At 36.7% G+C, this 20,551-nt stretch overlaps 1 pseudogene; it reads right to left on the reverse strand.

Annotated features, from left to right (window-relative positions):
* LOC113066526 (myelin regulatory factor-like) overlaps positions 1 to 19,815 on the reverse strand; it is a 34,681-nt pseudogene extending 14,866 nt beyond the window's left edge.
* Positions 19,816 to 20,551: the final 736 nt, after the last annotated feature.

Below are 20,551 nucleotides of genomic sequence, written 5' to 3' on the forward strand. Positions count from 1 at the left end.
TGTAGTTCTGAAAATGCAGTTGTGTTGAGGTATCTGTGTGTGTGTTTATGTGCACCTGGCTCTTGTTTGATGATGCCTGTGAGGATCTGAGAGTTGAGAGTGCTGTTTGGAGAGTCTGAATGTTTTCTCTTCTTTGTTGGATGCACGGGAATCCCACTGGAGAAACACAGAGCATTTATTTGTTGATGTGGAAAAGAAATAATTTAGGTCATATTTTTAAAGTCCCCTGAGCAATGAAAGAGCAACCACTAAGCAATACAATGTTTTTCTGGTTCTCTCTCTTACTCTGGTCCTTGTGGATGTTGTAGGAGTTGATGAAGCATCTGACTCTGTTGCATGTCTCCGCCCCCGCTGCTGGCTGGACCAATCGAATACTGTGAGATCATAGGCTCTGGCTTAAGGTACATGTCCCGGTGCATGCTGGGATAGTGGGGGTGTGTAGGGAGAGGAGGAGGACTGGTCATGTGACACATGTTCTCGGGCGTCATTGTCCTGAGCATGTGTGGATCTAATGTGGAAATTAATAAACAGGCAGTCAGTTACATTTAATATTTCATAACATTTATGCATACGTTCTTATTCTTCCCCCTCTACACATTTACTGAAAATATATTTAAAATTCTGAAAGATAACTAAACAACATTCTGTGTATGTTGTTGGCTGGTGGACTGAACTAACCGTTGGCTTGCTGGGGTGAATATGGCTCTGAGCTGGAGTCAGGAGGGGACTCGGGTAGCGTTCTGCAAAAACAATAACATTAAATACATTTTATATGCATTAAACACATGCCAGCATGAGTGTCTGGTTGCCCTGCAGCTGCAAGGTACTCTGGGTGGGTTTTAATATGCTCTCCTCAGCTCTCCTCAACAAGACTCGTGTTTTAATTAGAAACCAATCAGAAAGCTCAATAACAACATAGCTGCTGCCTTCTTTTGGGAAACTATATAAAACGGCATTAATGATTGCTAAGTGTGTAAAGATGTATTTGGTACAGGTCTTTCAGTTCGGTACGCATGTGTACTGAACAAATACAGTGTTGTTTTAATTATTACTTATTACTCATATTATTACTTTTGATATGAAACAAAGTCTTTTAGATTTTCAGAAAATTCAAACAATAAATGATGTTTTTGATGCTATTTTTACCAACAAATACAAATTGTATAAGTTAGAAGTAGATGTGCAATTTACACGTTTGCATTATTTTTTTAAGCTGAGTGTTGATTATTTTGTTTAAAAATAAATAGTAATTAAATTTAAATGTGGGCTTTGTTGTTAGTTGTAACCCTGTACTAATGTAAAATAGCTCCCTAGTTTAAATCAGAATCTGAGGTAGATTTCTATCCCTAAACAAAATGTAAATACACGTTAAAACCGAGGCATGTAGCGAAGCATCATGTTTGTGTACCGTTACACCCCTAGTGATTGCACAACTCCTCACAGGTTATCAGGCCTGACCCGTTGCGTCTCAGCACTTAGTCCCAGTTCACTCCTCCGTCTGTCTTACTCAGCCTTTATTTGAGCTGCGGAGGGTTATCTGAGGTCATTCAGGATAAAGAGGCGGGGCATATCAAAAGGGGTGGGGCAAACTATTTGACGGACTATGATTCTGAAATTGTGATGAAACGGCATTTGCTTACAGTAGCTTGCAACTATTTTACAGTATCATTAATTGGTAGCCAATTTGTATGAATTTGTATCTCTTCATACGTTCTGCTTATGTCCCACTGAGGGTTAGATTTAAGGGTGAATATTTTTTCTTAAAAAATTAAGCATTCCTAGCAAATCGAAAAACATTGTGCTTTCTCATGATAAGTTTGAATCTATTCTACTCATACTTGACGTACTATGATTCTTGTTGTGATGAAACTGTGCTTTATCGCCCAAGACAATTTATAACTATTTTATGTTATCGGGAAGTGGTGTCTAATACACATGAATTCGTATGTTTTTTTACGACTCTCTGGGCACTAAAATAAAATAAATGAAACATAATAATTATAATAATAAATATTTTTAGATTTTACTTGTTTTAATCATGCAAATTTGTTGTAAAATAATATATATTAAATTATTAAGTTTTCGTACGTTCTGCTTATTACCCACTGACAGCTTTTAGAAGTGGACCTATATGCTTATCTTTGTTTTGTTGTTTTTTTCTGAAAAATCTGTTATAAATTCATTCAGAATGTTCTCATTAGAAAAATGTGGCCATAAAAGCAAAAATACAGCAAAAGGTAAAATAAAAAAAGATATATATAGAATGTGAAAAATCCATCTGTCGACACATTTGCTCCTTTCTGCTGTCTCTTTCTCTTACCCCGGGGCGTACTGTCCGCGGTGGTCTGGTTTTGACGTGTGTCTGTTGGTGTTGGGGTGTTTGGCTCTGCTGTTGCCCCAGACAGGGGTAGTTCTGTCTGAGGTGGCTCAGTGGGGGTGGAGGTGGATAGGGGTTTTGGCAGGGCTGGGGCAGGGGCAGAGACAGGACGGTGCCCTGGCGCAGGGGAATGGGTGGGCTCACGCCACACCCTACCCCCCCTGAAGAGGATGCCCCGGCCGGGGGCGAGGGATACTGAGGTCCTGGGGTGCTGTGGACCTCTGTGAAACAACTAGAGGAGAAAAAACATGATTTATTATCATCAAAATAAGCACAACATCAGAAAAAATTAGGTTTACTGAGTGGTACAAGCTGTTTCCAGATTCTTACATATCAGTGCTGTCGTCCTCTTTGCTGATGTATTCCTCCAAGATACTCGTGTCAATGTTTGTTGGCTCCAAAGAGCTGTTAATATCATGACCTGCAAGGGAGAGAGAGGGAGAGAGAGAAACAGAAAGGTAGAAGAAGAGAGTGAGAGAGGAGGATGAGTATCGTGTTTCTACAGTGATTAAAAAAAAAGTGTTTCAAAACACGTCTTATTTCAAATCCAACAAGAAAAGCTTTGTGTGGCTTGCAACACTTCTGATCATTTGTTTGATAGTTTAATAGCCAGATTGGTGAGGGATCACAGATGACTCACAGACAACTCAAAAGGAAGCTCACTTACGAAAAAGGTTTTCTTTTATAATACATTAAAATATGGCTTTTCGCTCTCCTCCCATCCATACCTCTCTATGTATCTGCCCCCTTTCTCTAGCTCTTTACCAAATCTCTCCAAATCTCCCCCACATGACCCATCGCTGTAATAACTCGAGTGCAACACCTGCAACAGGTCACTCTCACCCGGGCCGACTGACCCTGCACACTCAACCCAAATAAAGCACATTTTCTTTGATAATCTCTTGCATAATCGTTCTCTTTATGCATTGTATAATAGGCTATATTTAAAAAGAGGCATGTGCATGTTTTTGGGTTAATGAATTAAAATACAACAAATATATTAGGGATGCAATGATACAAATTTTTCAGAACCAATCCGATCCGATACCAGAAATTCTGAGTATCGGCCAATTCTGATCCGATGCGATCTGACACAATACCAGTGCAGTTTTTTGTTTTAAAATCAATGCAGAACTTCTATACTTCTGTGGGTTGACCTGATCATCACTCTGCTAAATACAGACAACTTCGTTGTTGTCCAAAGTGGTTTTGTTCCCCCTTTTTGTTCCTCAGTTGCTTTGGATTAAGTGCCCGCTAAATGCATAAATGTAAATTAGGAATGAATGCAATCACAGAAGTGCAAGTTTCAACAACAGGTAGCCTCCAGATATGTGAATTACACAAAGAAAGCAAGGCAAGGCAGCAAAGGATGGAGAGAATGAGGGGAATCAGCCTCAAGGTCAGGCGGAGGTGTAGTCGGGTATGTAGAGACCCCCACTAAACCCCTCTCTTTCTCTCTTTGATAGATTAGGCCACTAACGAAGACGGAATGTGAAGAATTCCAGTGTTAGTGTTGGGAAAACTCTCTGGTCCACCAGCCTCCCACAGCCGAAGAGGGTTCACATCCCGCCCCAGTGGATATCCGACCTAGACAGCACCATTTACAGAAAGCCAACACAATCGTGACTCACAAAAATATCCCAAAACAGTTTCCAATAACTTTTTATGGTGGCCAATTAACAGTTTTGACTTCTGATCCACCCGTGAAACGTCATGGATCATTTCTGTGGATGTGAGTTCATTTCTGTGGATCCATTTATAAGCTGGTTTCAGCCTGTCAGTGTATATTTACACCAGGAATAAACCAAGAGTCGAACCAATCTCTTCTCATAAGCTATTTGAGTGATTGCAGCTGTGCTTTAAAAAATAAATCTATATATGTTTGTAAAAAATGAGTGCTCTGCGGGTAAAACCAGCACTGATGTAATGTTTGGAGGTACAGTGGTTCAGCTCTTTATTCGGACAGTTTTATGAGTGTGCCAGCAAGGCAGGGAGATACAGAGAAGGATGATTTTACTAAATAAGATCCAGGTGTTTCCATCCTCCTGTGTTAATCTGCCAGGCCAGCGCTGATAACGGCTGCAAGATTGACTGACGGGAACGAGAGAGGGGGAGAGAGTGAGAGGGCAATGTTGTAGGACAGAAAAAGAGAAGGAGGTGATTTTAACAAACAGAAGAGAAACACATGCTTTGTACTGTTTTGTAAATGCATCACCGAGGGGCCAAACTAAAACCACTCCCTTGAGAACTCATTAATCACAGTCAACTATATACCACACATCCCGTCCTCCATCTATCTCTCTATCTCTCTTTACCTCCCTGTGTACTCTGCACATACATATATGCCCTTGCTCTCTACATCTTTGCCTGTGAAACTGATTATTGTATGCGAGATCTTATGCATGTTAATCATTAAGCTCTAATTCACACCAGAGTAAAGTATGATAGAGCGAAGTCCATTATATTATCAAACGGTAAACACTACCCACAATGCCCTGGGTTCCTCAGAAAGACCAAAACACACACACATCATCACTGTGATCAATACAGCATTCATTTGAGTATCCACACAGTTGCAGAGGAAAACACTCACTCAATCATTGTCCTGATGAGAGAACTGTAAAATCAGACAACACTTTGACCTGATATTGTCACAAGGCTCAAGAGAATCTAAAAATGAAAATACGTTTTTCCTGGACATTTGACTGATTTTTTAATGACATTCAAATTTTTTAGTTTTAGTTTATTTGTTTGATTTTGTCACTTTTATCATTGTTATTATTTTTAAACGTCTATACCGTTTTTAATGATATTATTTCAGTTTTTTCAGTAATTTTCATTCAAGTAAAAACTAAATAAAAATAAGAAAAATTTACAGAAAATTTACCAAAATTAAAATTACTTGAAGATATTTTATATTTAATTTAATTTTGGTTAAAGTTTATTTCAATTCATTGCTTTTTATGTTTTCAGATTTAAAACTGTAATTAACCTGCTTTTAACTGTTCAATACTGATATTAATATGTCCAAACCTGTGGTGTAATGTAAGGAATTAATAATACTTTGTTACAGTACTTAAGAATTTATTTGGGAGAATCTGTACTTTATATTTCTGTCAACTTTCATTTTTGCTCCACTATATTTCCAAATCAAAATACAATTTTATATACTTTTACTCCACAAAGCATATTTATTACTTACTATTAAAATGCATTTAGAATCATCAAAATTCTAAGCATTTTAGACTTTTTTTTTTAGATTAGATTAGTTTCAACTTTATTATCATTGCACATTTTCAAGTTAGGCACATCAACCATAACTCCTTCAAAAACAGCCAGAAACCTTGGAGTTATGATTGATGATCAGCTGACTTTCTCAGACCACATTGTTAAAACTGTCCGATCCTGCAGATTTGCTTCATTCAACATCAAGAAGATCAAGCCCTTTCTTTGGGAACACGCTGCACAACTCCTTGTTCAAGCTCTTGTTGTGTCCAGTCTGGACTATTGCAATGCTCTCTCTGCAGGTCTTCCAGCCAATTCTATCAAACCTTTACAATTAATTCAGAACGCGACAACAAGATTAATTTTTAATGAGCCAAAAAGAATACACGTCACACCTCTGTTTATCAATTTGCACTGGCTCTGCACCCCTTTACCTAAATTCACAACTTCAGACTTGTGTGCCTCTAGAAGCTTGCGTTCTGCAAGTGAATGTCGCTTGGTTGTGCCATCCCAAAGAAGCACAGTCACTTTTACGGACTTTTAAATTAAATGTTCCTCCTGGTGCAATGACCTGCCCAACTCAATCCGAGTCCTTAGCCATCTTCAAGAATCGGCTTAAAACACATCTCTTCCATCTTTATTTGACCCTCTAACTTTTACACTCACTATTCTTATTCTATTCTAAAAAAAAAAATCGAACTATCTTTCTAATCTTTTGTATATCTGTTTTCTTTTCATGTATTATACAATTATAAAAATAAAAAAGACCTCTAACAATAGCTTGCTCTATTCTTTTTCTATTCTATCTGTTTTTTTTTATTTATTATATAATATAAAAGCCCTTGCTACGTGTACTGCGTTTAAGAAAACTGAGACTTGTTACAGCATTTGTACATCATTGCTCTTTTGTTGTTTTTGACTGCTTCTGTTATCCTCATTTGTAAGTCGCTTTGGATAAAACATGTACAGTGGGTACGGAAAGTATTCAGACCTCCTTAAATTTTTCACTCTTTGTTATATTGCAGCCATTTGCTAGAATCATTTTAAGTTATTTTTTTTTCTTCAATGTACACACAGCACCCCATATTGAGAGAAAAACACAGAATTGTTGACATTTTTGCAGATTTATAAAAAAATAAAAACTGGAATATCACATGGTCCTAAGTATTCAGACCCTTTGCTGTGACACTCATAAATTTAACTCAGGTCCTGTCCATTTCTTCTGATCATCCATGTTTGGGACAACCAGAACCCTTCTTAGAGCTGGCCGCCCGGCCAAACTGAGCTTTCGGGGGAGAAGAGCCTTGGTGAGAGAGGTAAAGAAGAACCCTAAGATCACTGTGGCTGAGCTCCAGAGATGCAGTCAGGAGATGGGAGAAAGTTGTAGAAAGTCACCCATCACTGCAGCCCTCCACCAGTCGGGGCTTTATGGCAGAGTGACCCGACGGAAGCCTCTCCTCAGTGCAAGACACATGAAAGCCCCCATGGAGTTTGCTAAAAAACACCTGAAGGACTCTGGTCTTTTGAGACCAAGATTGAACTTTATTGTCTTAATTCTAAGCGGTGTGTGTGGAGAAAACCAGGCACTGCTCATCACCTGTCATATACAGTCCCAACAGTGAAGCATGGTGGTGGCAGCTTCATGTGTGGGGTGTTTTTCAGCTGCAGGGACAGTACGACTGGTTGCAATCGAAAGAAAGATGAATGCAGCCAAGTACAGGGATATCCTGGACGAAAACCTTCTCCAGAGTGCTCAGGACCTCAGACTGGGCCGAAGGTTCACTTTCCAACAAGACAATGACCCTAAGCACACAGCTAAAATAATGAAGGAGTGGCTTCACAACAACTCCGTGACTGTTCTTGAATGGCCCAGCCAGAACCCTGACTTAAACCCAATTGAGCATCTATGGAGAGACCTGAAAAAGTCGGTCCACCAACGTTTACCATCCAACCTGACAGAACTGGAGAGGATCTGCAAGGAGGAACAGCAGAGGATCCCCAAATCCATGTGTGAAAAACTTGTTGCATCGTTTCCTAAAAGACTCATGGCTGTATTAGATCAAAAGGGTGCTTCTACTAAAAACTGAACAAAGGGTCTGAATACTTAGGACCATGTGATATTTCAGTTTTTCATTTTTAATAAATGTGCAATAAAGTCAACAATTCTGTGTTTTTCTCTCAATATGGGGTGCTGTGTGTGCATTAATGAGGAAAAAAATGAACTTATATGATTTTAGCAAATGGCTCCAATATAACAAAGAGTGAAAAATGTAAGGGGGTCTGAATACTTTCCGTACCCACTGTAAACTGAAACGAAATGCTGCTAATGCATAAAAAAGCCTCTCATGCTAACCCAAAGACGCAAGATGGAAGAAACACAACACAACCTTGCTATTCATACTGTGTATAAACATTTTTTAAATTATGTATTTGCTCCTTTTCCATTTTGCATTTACTTTCAATACTAAGGTGTTTAATATTTAAACATTATTTTACATTTTAAAATTTACATTTTTATTTAACATACTTAAGTATAATAAATATCACATCCTTTAAAACTTTTACTCAAGTCATATTCTAAACACTGACTTCAACTTCTACCAAAGTCATTTTCTGAAAAGACATCTTTACTTTTACTTAAGTGTGGTTTTCAGGTCCTTGCACGACTGACCAAACCCAACATGATGTTGCTATCGATCTGCTAAGGAGTTCTGGGTGTTTTTAACATTGATATGCTGTTGCTAGGGTGTTGTGAGTGGTTGCTTACTACCTTAAAAAATTACGCCCCTAAGTCTCTATGATATGAAATGGTTTGGGTTCCTCTTTTAATCTTTCATTGCATTTGCAAGTCAAATCTATTAGAAAGGTAACAGCAATTTAGAGAATCATTCATGCTTTTAGTGCAAGTAATGCCGACTGAGTCACATGCTAAAACTTAACAATTAATATTGTTAAAGTTTTTTTCTTTTTTAACAAACACCACTAATAATCTTGTCCATATCAATACACCATCTTATGAAAATATTACACTGGTTTTCATATGTTTACTTAGAAATATACAAATTAATTTACCATGCACACATATATATTGAAAAAAAAATGCATGAGGTCTGGCAATGTGAAATGTAAATAGCAATAATCAATAAAAAAAAAAGGCAATGCATATTATTCTCTACCAAAAAAAAAAAAAAAACAATGGAAGAAAGAGAGACATTACCTGCTCGAAGCCACAGCATTTTGTTTTAGGATGGAAACAAAACTGAAGGTGTGTGTCTATGACCCAGTACGTCTCTCATATCCTTCAAAACAACATACACCTTTCCGTCTTGGACCTCAGTTGGTGGGTCCAGGGTTACGCGAATGTGTGTGTGTGTGTGTGTGTGTGTGTGTTGTAATGCAGGATTAGGTCTCAGTCATGAGACAGAGCTGTACCAGGCCACCACACACAGTTCTGGTCGCCCACCAGCACTGAACACACCGGCCGACCTGAGCAGCTTACCTACTCTCCACGAACACGAGAGAGGGAATGATAGAGCGCTAAAGAGCAATGAATGTTCTCATACTGTCAGCAAAGGAAGGAAACATGTAAAAGTCGGGTAACAATAAGGAACCCCAGCAGCCCAATTTAAACCCCAGCACCCCAGATTAATCCCTACTATCATGCCGAGTCACTAGCCAGATAATCTGGTGTGGTCTGACCAGCCACATGAGTTTAAATGTCTTATTTAAAAAAAATATCTGCATATGTTACTAGCATTGTTTTAAGTGGCAGAATCTATGCCGCTGAATCTCCATCACCATGGGCAAAGAAATTAGATCAAATGTGAGAAAAGTAATGACAAAAAAAACTTTTTCCTATTGAGATATCATTGAGAACTGTTTGCATAACCAAAAAAAAACACGACCAGTAAGCAAGCAAATGATTCTTATAAACTGATTCTTTAAAATAATAATTTAAAAAGATTCACATAGGCTGATCTGAAATTGCATACTTTGCTATATATAGTAAGGGGAAAAAAGTATGTGATTTTGAAAGTGAAATGAAAGTGACGTGACATTCAGCCAAGTATGGTGACCCATACTCAGAATTCGTGCTCTGCATTTAACCCATCCGAAGTGCACACACACAGAGCAGTGGGCAGCCATTTATGCAGCTGGGGGTTCAATGCCTTGCTCAAGGGCACCTAAGTCATGGTATTGAGAGCACTGTACATGCACTCCCTCCACGCACAATTCCTGCCAGCCCAAGACTCGAACTCACAACCCTTCGATTGGGAGTCCAACCCTCTAACCATTAGGCCATGAATGCAGCTATACTCAGGAGTTACTGGGTCCAATCAGTTTGAAAAATCCCTTTCATTCAGTCAGGTTACTTATGACATTTGATTGACTTAATGAAATGAAAAGAAATGAAATCTATTAAAATATAAACTTTAGATGAAAAATTTAAAATTAAAATTAAAATGTTGCTTTGGTGACAAACAAACTGAAATTACTATGTTAAAATAAATATAAATTAAAACTAAGCATATATATATATATATATATATATATATATATATATAACACTGCACACAAATCATAGAGTTCCAATAAAAGGAATGACGTGGGAATCGGATCATGGTCACCTGAAATGTGGAAAGTGCGTAATATTTGGTTTGTTGTAATGGAACTGGCATGTGAATGCTACAGGCCTGGCTGGTCAAACACAATGCATTCCAGTGACAGCAATAAATACACTGTTACATGAACGAGACCATGCAAAACGGACAGACTATTCCCTCCATCAAACATCAGCCCCAGGAACTATCTGTATGTGCACACACTTTACCTGAGTGATCTATGACATACTGGCATCAAGCTGAATGTGACCTTACCTGCCCAAATCCTCTCACAACAGTCACCAAGTACAGTAGCCCATTTAGGAGCCATTCAAACAACGCAATTGCATGGGGCCCTATGATACAGAATAGAGGTCGACCGATGTATCACTTTTGCCGATTAATCGGCACCGATAGTTGTTTGCTGGAACAATCGGTTATTGGCAAAAATCCATACCGATAGTTTTCCGGCTTTGTTTGTAAAGTGTGAGAGCAGCCTCTACTGGTTGAAATAGCTGAGAGCATGTGTTTTTTGTTTAGACATGCGATGCTGCACATTGACTAGAGCAAGAAACTGTAGACCCAGATTTAAATGCAGCTGACAGAAAATCCTGCCCTGCTACAGAGCGCCATTCACATTGTTTTTCGTTTAATCACATAATACTCGCCTGAATCGTTGTTAATGTACATAATGAACTGTATATTACGCATTTTCATTTAAACGTTTGTCTTTCTTTGACTCTAATAAAGTCTGTATGATTAATTTATAGAGCTATAATATAGATCACTATTTCTGTTTGCTCCGTTTTTTTAACACTGAACTTCAAACTTATTTATGCCTCATTGTTCATTCTTGATGTAAACTTGTGTCCGTTTTAGGGCTGGGATAAATTATTATTTTTTAAACGATTAATCTAGCGATTATTTTTCCGATGCATAGATTAATCTAACGATTAATTTTTCCAGACCGATTCGATTTTGATTATCTCCCCATTAATTGACTACTAACAATTTATACATGATGATTTACATATCTGAATGAAAAAAACATGAATTCCTTAACATTGCAATATATGTTTATTCCTCTTAAAATTACAAAATAAAAGACTGACTAAGAATGCATTACTTTGCACTTGTATAGAGATAGCATTCAATAAAACCTTGAAAACACATAGCTTACTGAAACAAGCTTACTGAACACATAGGGCCTAGCTTACTGAAAAAAAGTTCTTCTTTCAGATGAAAATAACAACAACTTGATGTCTAGCAGTCAATAAAAAGGTCACCAAAAATACTTGTTTAGAGCAATTGAAAGAATACAGTAACCAATGTAAACTTGAGGGCTTTAAGCTAATACAGAGAGTGCTTTTCCAAAAAAAAAAAAAAAAAAAAAAAAAAAAAAAAAAAAAAAAAAAAAAAAAAATTAACAGTGGGACCCAGCAGCCTGTCATGGAGAAAAAATCTCCGAATGCTCCACATGAAACTTTTTTCAAGAAGCAAGAAGCGCTCGTGTTGTTTGAAGACTGTTAATGCGCGTGCAGCCGGGGCTCTCTCTCGTACGCGCACTGTCAGGCGCAGCAGTCATTCTATTCTACATCACTCACCGATCAAATAAGGCTTTGACAGCCGCCAAAAAAATAGATCAATGCAGAAAAACCCCTGGATTGGTGATATAATGTTGGACAGAATGTTGATCCGGCCATCGCGTATATTCAGCGCACATAAGGTAAACGTTTTGCAAACGTTTTTTAGAGAAATAAAAACAGGTCGAAGAATCGATGCGCATATTTTGCGTCGACGTCATCGATGACCTCAACGTGTTGTCCCAGTCCTACTCAAACAGTACACTGACTGAACTGTTGTGAAGAGAGAACTGAAGATGAACACCGAGCCGAGTTTGATTTGAAAAAAAGCATTGTATCACATGCACAGAACTGTAAAGGTATTCGCAGTAACCAGTCAAAATAAAAGTCTGGTTTGTTTTGAAACCCATTTTTCAGTAGAATGTACATAGCCTACTACTACTGCTAAAATGTAACAAACATTATCTTCAAGGACTAATCACACAACATTTCTTTCATTTTTTAATTTTAATATTAAATGCCCTTTGTTTGCTAAAATTTTTTTAGTAATTAAAAGATAAATTAATTTAATGTTTCATGCTTTGATTTAATAACAATAAAAATGGACACAGAATTTTTGAGGGGGAAAATCATAAGGCTTAAGTTAAGGCTTAAAATTAAGTTGTTTTACGCGTTCAAATAATTATACATGCTAAAACAGAATTTGGTAACAATAAAAAATATTGCGAGAAAACATAAAACATTTCATAGGAAACTAAAAATGTATTTTTTGTTCAATTTGTATCAAACTGATGTGAAAATGTATAAGTTTCATGATTTAAATTAATAAGACTTGCTTTTTGATTGATAAACTTTAATTTAACTGTTAAAAAGGAGTGGAGAAAAATGTAAATGGAAAAACAGAATCCAGAAAAATTTGAATATAAATAATGCAATTATTTCTACCGAAGGGGGAAGCCCTATGATAAGCCCATTTACTGTGAATATAATGATTCATATAATTTCCCAAATAATTTGACATTCTTATCAGGAGAAAAAAAGCTCCTTATATAAAACGAAAGCTGGCAGGGATCGGGTTGGGTGGTGTAGGGATAACTTTCGGTGTTATTGAGCCCACAGATGGGTTGTGGTCCAAAACATCAACTCGTATGCTGACGTTTCAACTGATCAGCCCCCATAAATCACAGTGCATGTGTGCTTAATGTTTTCTGCCTTACAAAAACCCATACATGTGTGTTTCTGCTTTTACATGTTGCATGTGTGTGTGTTAGTATGACCTGTGCCCTGCCCTTTTCTCACCCCACCCACAGCATGTATGAGAGTGTGTGTGCATCCATCTGTGTGCGCCTGTCTGTTATCTCTCTTCCTCACCCTGTCTGCATACTGTCACACTAATGGAGTTGGAATGAGGCAGCGATAGTGAAAAAAAGACGCGAGAAAAAAAGAAAAGAAAGACACACTACTCGCACCTCATTCTGATTTTTAATAGTCTTGTAGGTATGCCAGGAATGATGTTGTGCATTAGAGAGAGGGGCATGCGGACCCTTTATAAGCAGCTTATGGCAAGACTCAGTCGGGCTAAAATGCTTTCTGAGCACTCTTATGTCACAGGGGGTTTCTATGCTAGTTATCTTTAGGTAAAAATCTGAAAAATATTCACTCCATGCCTCTCAGAACCGAAGGGATAGAAGCCAGTAACCGTTTCCCAGAATTCCTTTCAACAGCGTCAATCATTAAAATTTCCTTGCGATTAAATAAAACACAGAAAGCGTTTCTCGAGGCTGTTTGTTTACATTTGCTTTTTATTAATATTTTGAAGATGTTTTTGTGTATTATTATTTTCCATATTCATTTTAGTTTTAGATAAAGTTTTAGTAAGATTGTGTTTTATATTTTTTTATTTTTTTATATGTCTATTAGGGGTGTAACGGTACGCAAAAATCATGGTTCGGTACGTACCTCGTTTTTAAAGTCACGGTTTGGTTCATTTTCAGTACAGTAAGGGAAAGAAATGCAAACATTAAACTGCAGGTTGTTTATTACTATAAACTTTTTTAAAATACTTTTAATAAAATATATATAAAATAAAAAAGAATAAGAAATAAAATACTGTTGCAAAGTTTTCCACTAAATAAAATACTCTCAGTATCAAACCAATATCATATAATAAAATATAATGAAAAATATCAATTATATGATGATTACAGTGCAGCATTACCAATCCCATCTTGTAGGCCTGCTCATATTTAAAATATATATATAACTTTTCAAAAATGTAAAGTGCAGCATCAACAGTTTCAGTTTTTAGACCTGCTCATATTTCGTTATTGCGTTGGACCGATCGGAATTAAGAGCAAAGGTCTGTTTAAACGCCGACGGGAGCTGCGTTTGAATTACAATAGTTTTTTTTCCTAGTTGTAGTGATGTTCACACTCACGTGATGCCTTTTGAAAACCTTAGGTCGGTGACACTCTGGCATATTGCACCTGTCAACAGTATTGACGGCAAAATAGACTATGTTTGACAGGTGCAATATTTGAAAATCGATAATTATTAATTAATTTTTTTAATTACATTTATATCTGAATATGTCAACCTATAGACTTTCAAACATCAAAGTGTCATGAATTTATATGTATTTGTGTACAAAATGACATATAAACATATTTTCCTATTCTATTTTGCCTGGAAACACTTCCAACACGCTTTCGTGTCGCGTGAAAAATAGGCATCGGTGGTTTTTCTAGCATGCACGCGTTTTCCGCGCGTCTCACGCAGGCAGTCTGCAAGCTCTAACCTGTTAACATGGGAGCCGAATCAAAAACGGACACGATACGCAGCTTAGACGCTTGCGCCACACATCCAGTGTGTCGCCGGCCTTAGAATCAGCTGCAGGGCGGGTTTTGCGTTGAACGCGAAGACTTCCGCCACTTAATATGTTTGTTTGGAAACACGACAATGAACCTACGTTCCGCATACAAAATATTGCGTTCGGTCAATCGGTGCACACGTGCACCGTACCGAAAGTCCTGTACCAAAACAGTCCGGTACGAATAAACGTACTGTTACACCCCTAATGTCTATATATTAATTTTCATTTGTGTTTGTTTATTATTTTAGTATTTAAGTTAAAATAAAAGAATAGTAGAAATTTTGCCAATGAACTGCAATGAAGTTTTTACCCCTTAATATTATTATATTTATGTTAATGGTTTTATTTTATTTTAGGGGTGTGCCGGTTTCAGAATTGGTGATGACGGTTATGACGTGAGTAAAATGTGAGGTTCATAACATAACCGTCGGGGGGGCGGGGGATAGCGTGTTTCATTGTCTCGCCCCCATGCTAGTGGATCTGCCGTGGAGTCAATTGGTTGTTCTTGGAGATAGCGGGTTAACTCCGTATCAGCGCGCGCTCTGATCGGTAAAGGGGCAGAGATTTCTCCGTTTATTAAGGAGATCTGTCACAAAACTCATCATCCGCGCCAAAGTTTTTTGAGCAAATTTCAAAGCCGCACCCGCCCGCCATCCGCTGATTGTTTTGTTGTCTATGGACGATGCAATGCTTTGCTGATGCGAGCCTAAAAAAAAAGACATTGTCTGTTCTAGAAAGGATGCAGCAAAGATGTTTAATGCTAATGTATGAGGCATAGGCCTACGCTGAGTTTCATTTACGATGGTGCTTCCATGTCACGGTTATCATTGTCTGCTATATTTGCTTTTTATTTATTAAAATACATGCAATTGGTTGATGAAATATTTATTAAAATTAAGATAAAATTTGTACAAAACGAAATTCGTTTTTAAGAAAGGTTTTCTACAAAGCAAAATTTAATGAAGTGGTAAATATCATGTCTGACGATTTACAAAACTTCATTAAGTGGTAAAAACCATGTCTCCCGATATATTGCGCATCTTATGATCATATCTTAAAAATGAAAATAATTTTTGATAAAAAAATTTGTAAAAAATATTTTAACGACAAGGTTTTGGCGAGGTTATAGAGTTCTAATGACGGTGTTCAACTATAACCGCCGGTCTCACGGTTATATACTAACCGTCACACCCCTACACAATTTTAATGGTTAAAATCAGATACAAAGATGAAAAAAATTAGTTTTATTTGGAATAAATATATAAATAAATGAAGTAACTACTAGACATCAATTAAATTGAGAGCAAATGGAGAATTTTGCTTAAGTCTCCTGCTTCTCAGATATTTCTTCTGGAGAAAAAGTCACCAGTAACCTCTTTATGTGTCTCCTCTGTACAGAAGAAATCTACACAGAGTATTGAACTGTGCTCACATTTGCCAAAAAATACAGTCTCAGTCAAAAGTCAGAGATCTCAACTTAACCTCAAACATTTCTCATTTGATTCTTTAACTGAATGACAACCAATATGTGCCCTTTTCTAATCATTTCTTGTCAAAGAAACACCCAAGTTGATTTTTGAATGAAATAAGTTTTGATAGCGCGACCTCTGAGCAATGAAATTTTCCTCTAAGGGTCAAATGAGTCCTACAGACAAACAGCTCAATCTGTCTCTTCTTTTGTTCTCTGTGTTGCTGTACTCCACAATGGATGTTCACTTAAGATACCCTCCCCGCACAACACACACACAAACAAACAAACAGAGCACAAACACACAGATCATTCATCGGGATTCCTGGATGTGCAACACAATTAAAAACTGCAACACGCCATCTATTCAATTGCACAAATAGAAATTAGAAAACGACGACAGAATCGAAATGAATCAAAATCAGGATCTACTGCTTGATTCACAGGGGTTCACAAAAACAGATTTTTATATATTTGCAAAAAATAAGTGTGTCCGCGCCACAATTATTCCCGATTACACAACACATGCTAACCTTTCTAGCGTGTCTCTGTGGAGAAGGCTGTCAGATCATCTCCAAGGCAGAGACAGAAGGGTTTTGGCTGGGACCAGAGGCACACCGTCTGCATCACTCCCCGACGGAAGAATGTAAACATGTGAATTTCTCACAAAAGAGCATCGCTTGGCGGCCGTGAACCCCAGAGCCCAATGAAGTCAACAGTATTTACAGTGAAAACCTGTCATATATACAAACAGTTACACCTGCTCTGAGAAAACACACTCATGCCTAATGATGTACCTCAAATAGTGTGTCTTAGAATCTGCCATAAACAACGATGACTGACAGAAACTAATATGAGCAGCACTCTGAGAGGACAGTAAAGTTAAAACAAACAATGTGGAGGGCCAAAACTCTTAAGAAAAGAAAGACAAGAAAAGAGTAAAGAAAAGAAGCAGAAGCCAATAAATCAACATTTTGCAGTGATTTAACAACACGTAATGCTTAAAAGGGCAAATCACATATATCCAGGTCATATTTTTACCCCCAAAATCTAAAAGAAAAAATAATAACATTATTTACAAATTAAGTCTTCAAATGGTCATTACCACAATGCATCTATATGAATATATTCTCATTAATCTCGATAGCAATTCTCTTTACTCTAGTCTTTTAAATTGTAAAATTGCCTTTACACCAATGTATTTAGGTATTTCTTGTAATTATCATTATTCTCAATTACTACAATAAAACGTTTTTTTTGTACTCATTATTCTCAATAGTGATTCTAATAACTGTAATTTCTTAAAAATAAATTAGCATTTACCCCAATGTAACTGGATATTTTTTTGTAATTCTAATTATTTTCAGTAATGATACTCATTACTAAAATAATAATAAAAGTCATTTCTGCATTTAAAATATTTGTGTAATCATTATTCTCAATAGTGATTCCTATTACTGTAATTACTTTAAATTGGCAAATTAACATTATTGCAATGTAACAATCTTTTTTTTGTAATTTTCATTATTCTCATTAGTTATTCTCATTACTGTAATGCTTTACAAATTTGACAAATTGTCTTTATTGCAACGCATCTAGACATTTTTTGTAATCCTCAATATTCTCAGTAGCTATTCTCTCATTACTGTAATTTTAAAAAAGGTTAAAATTGTAAATACGGCAGAGCATCAATATTTTTTTGTAATTGTCATGATTCTCATATTGACTGTCATTATTGTAATTAAAAAAATGCACTTTACTTAAAAATACTTTATATTTTTATAAATCATTATCATAATGAAAATTGTTGATAAAGTGTATTAAATTGTCATTAAACAATGCAAAAAAAAAAAAAAAAATTAGATTTTGACCAATGTCACAAAATAGACAAATCAGAGCATATCACATGTGAATAATTCTATTGTTTTTATTTTCCTTTTCCTTGCCCAACACTCCCAGCTATCTATTCATGAATCCATCTCTCTCTTAAATTCTCCTATTCTCAATGTCTCTGTCTTAACCATTACAAACACACCATTTATCACATTCCTCCATCCTTCCCAGTGTTTCTTCTCAAACCCCTCCTTCTCTCTCCTCTGGATTCCATCCTTCGCTCCCTGCATCCGTACATCATCATCATCAAATCCCTCTTTTTCTGTGATCCCCTCCATCTTTCTGCCCTTTGCCAACATTCCTACACTGATTTCTGACCCCTCCAATGCCCTGATGTGGCCTTTTGTGTTTCTCTCCCAAAATATTCAGCATGACACATATAATCCAGCTAAATCATGCACCAATAATGTTTGAGAAAAAACATGGTGGTAAAATACATACCAACACATATTGGCAAACAACAGACATTGGCAAGTTAAAGGAGTCACTTCTGTCATCATTTACTAACCCTCCCTTCGTTCCAAACCTGTATGAGTTTATTTCTTCTGTTGAACACAAAATAAGATATTTTTAAAAATGTTGTTAACCGAAACAGTTGACAGGCAACTCTGACTTTTTTCCTACTATGGAAGTCAATGGTTCCCATTAACTGTTTGGATACTAATATCTTATTTTGTGTTCAACTGAAGTAAGAAACTGTGTAGTGTGAGTAAATCTAAGAAAGAAGGTGAGAAATTGTCTTTCTGTAAGTGAACTAATCCCTAAACTGAAACATGTATTGATATTGAGCTTTAACTGTAGGATAGTAGATTATTGAGAAATAAGTGTAGAACATCATCACTAAAAATATGTTTTTTTTCTATGTAATGCATACGTGAAAATAAAGGAGTAGTATATAATAAAAAAATTTTTATTTCATCTCAGGCAAAAAGCAACAAAAAGTACCAGCAAAGTACCATAAGTTCTTGAACGCATGTTTTTGGACATACACCATGGTATTTTTTTTATTAGTGTACCCCTCGCATGCTTTTATTAGTGTAACCTAATGTACAGTTAGTCAAGTTGACTCAGACAAATAAAATCTGACTTTTAGATCACCTAAAAACTTGAATATAGAAACTGTAGCGAGGTTCTGCCATCTGATACGTCACTGTAACATTATTAGGGAAGAAACCAACAAACTATTTTTGAACTGTCACATCAACAGGTGATCGATGAACTGTCTTACCTTCGAAGAATCTCTGTAAGGCCTCCGTTTCATCAATCACGGTTTCCATTCTAGTGGCTCCCGCGTATAAACTCCATGAACATTAACGGACGGATCCTCCGGCGCGGCGCGCGGGAGCGGCGGGAGTCGCGTGCGCTTTAAACGCTCATCATCTCGACGCACAATTATCTTTATATAAGTTACTAACAAGCCACTGAGTTCCCCGGAACGAGTTTGGTGTCAATATCTTCTCTGGATTATTAATGAATATAACAATAAAAAATAAAAATAAAAGTTTTGTTGTAACGGTTTCTTGCGTAAAACACAAATTCCTTTTCTGAGGAGATTTTACCTTTGAATGTCAGGTGGAGGCATATTCCAGTTTTCCCCTGATGATTTCGTTTATTTATAAGCACGAGGCATAACTACAGATCTATTTCATGCGAGATAGTCATTTGAAGTTAGATAACATATTTTATTCGGTTAAAATGAGCCAGTGAGAGTTTCTTTCGCGCACGGAGATACGCTCGAGTCACTTTCAGAGAAGCGCGCTCACCGTCCTTCTATGCGCGCTCTTGCTGAACTTGCGCCGTGCGCGTGCGCTCAGTTGCAGGCAGTGGGGGCTCTAGACAAATTTTACTAGGGGGGCCAAGGAGGGGCCAGTGTTTAACAAGAGGGGCACATTAAAAATGGCAACATATTTTATTTAAATGTAATGCAAATAAATACTAAAGTAATTCTTGAAAAAACCTACACAGTAATTTTACACAATCTAAACAATGTTAATAAAAACAAATTACTATTAGTACTCTTATAAAGTTCAATCAGGCAATCATACATTTCACAATTGAATATTTATATATGAATGTCAAGAATTCAAAAGTGTATATATTTATAATGCTTATATAACACTACACTACACAGAAATAATATACAATTTAATTATGCTTATTTTAAATGTATTGTGCAGGCTAAAAATATAATAAGCTTTTAATAATCTTTCAGTGCGCAAAACCATGGATCAAAACTCAATGGATTTTTGTTGCAGTGTGTCTTTCCAGTAAAACAAAAAAAGATGCAAAACCAAAGTCCTCGACACGTTGAACCAGATGAGTTGGGCTTTTTGCTCCATGACTGTTTATTTACAGCACACCAGACAAATGTGAACCACACACCAAACAAGGTATTGTAAGTACATGGCCATGTACATACTCTCTGAATTTAACTGACACAATGATTGGAAATGTTTGCTTTTCTGCTGATCAAGAAAAAAATTATTATAAAAATAGAGCTCTCTTTCAGAGAGAGATAATACCAATTCCTTA

Source organism: Carassius auratus, chromosome 50, assembly GCF_003368295.1.
Source record: "Carassius auratus strain Wakin chromosome 50, ASM336829v1, whole genome shotgun sequence".
NCBI lineage: Eukaryota > Metazoa > Chordata > Actinopteri > Cypriniformes > Cyprinidae > Carassius > Carassius auratus.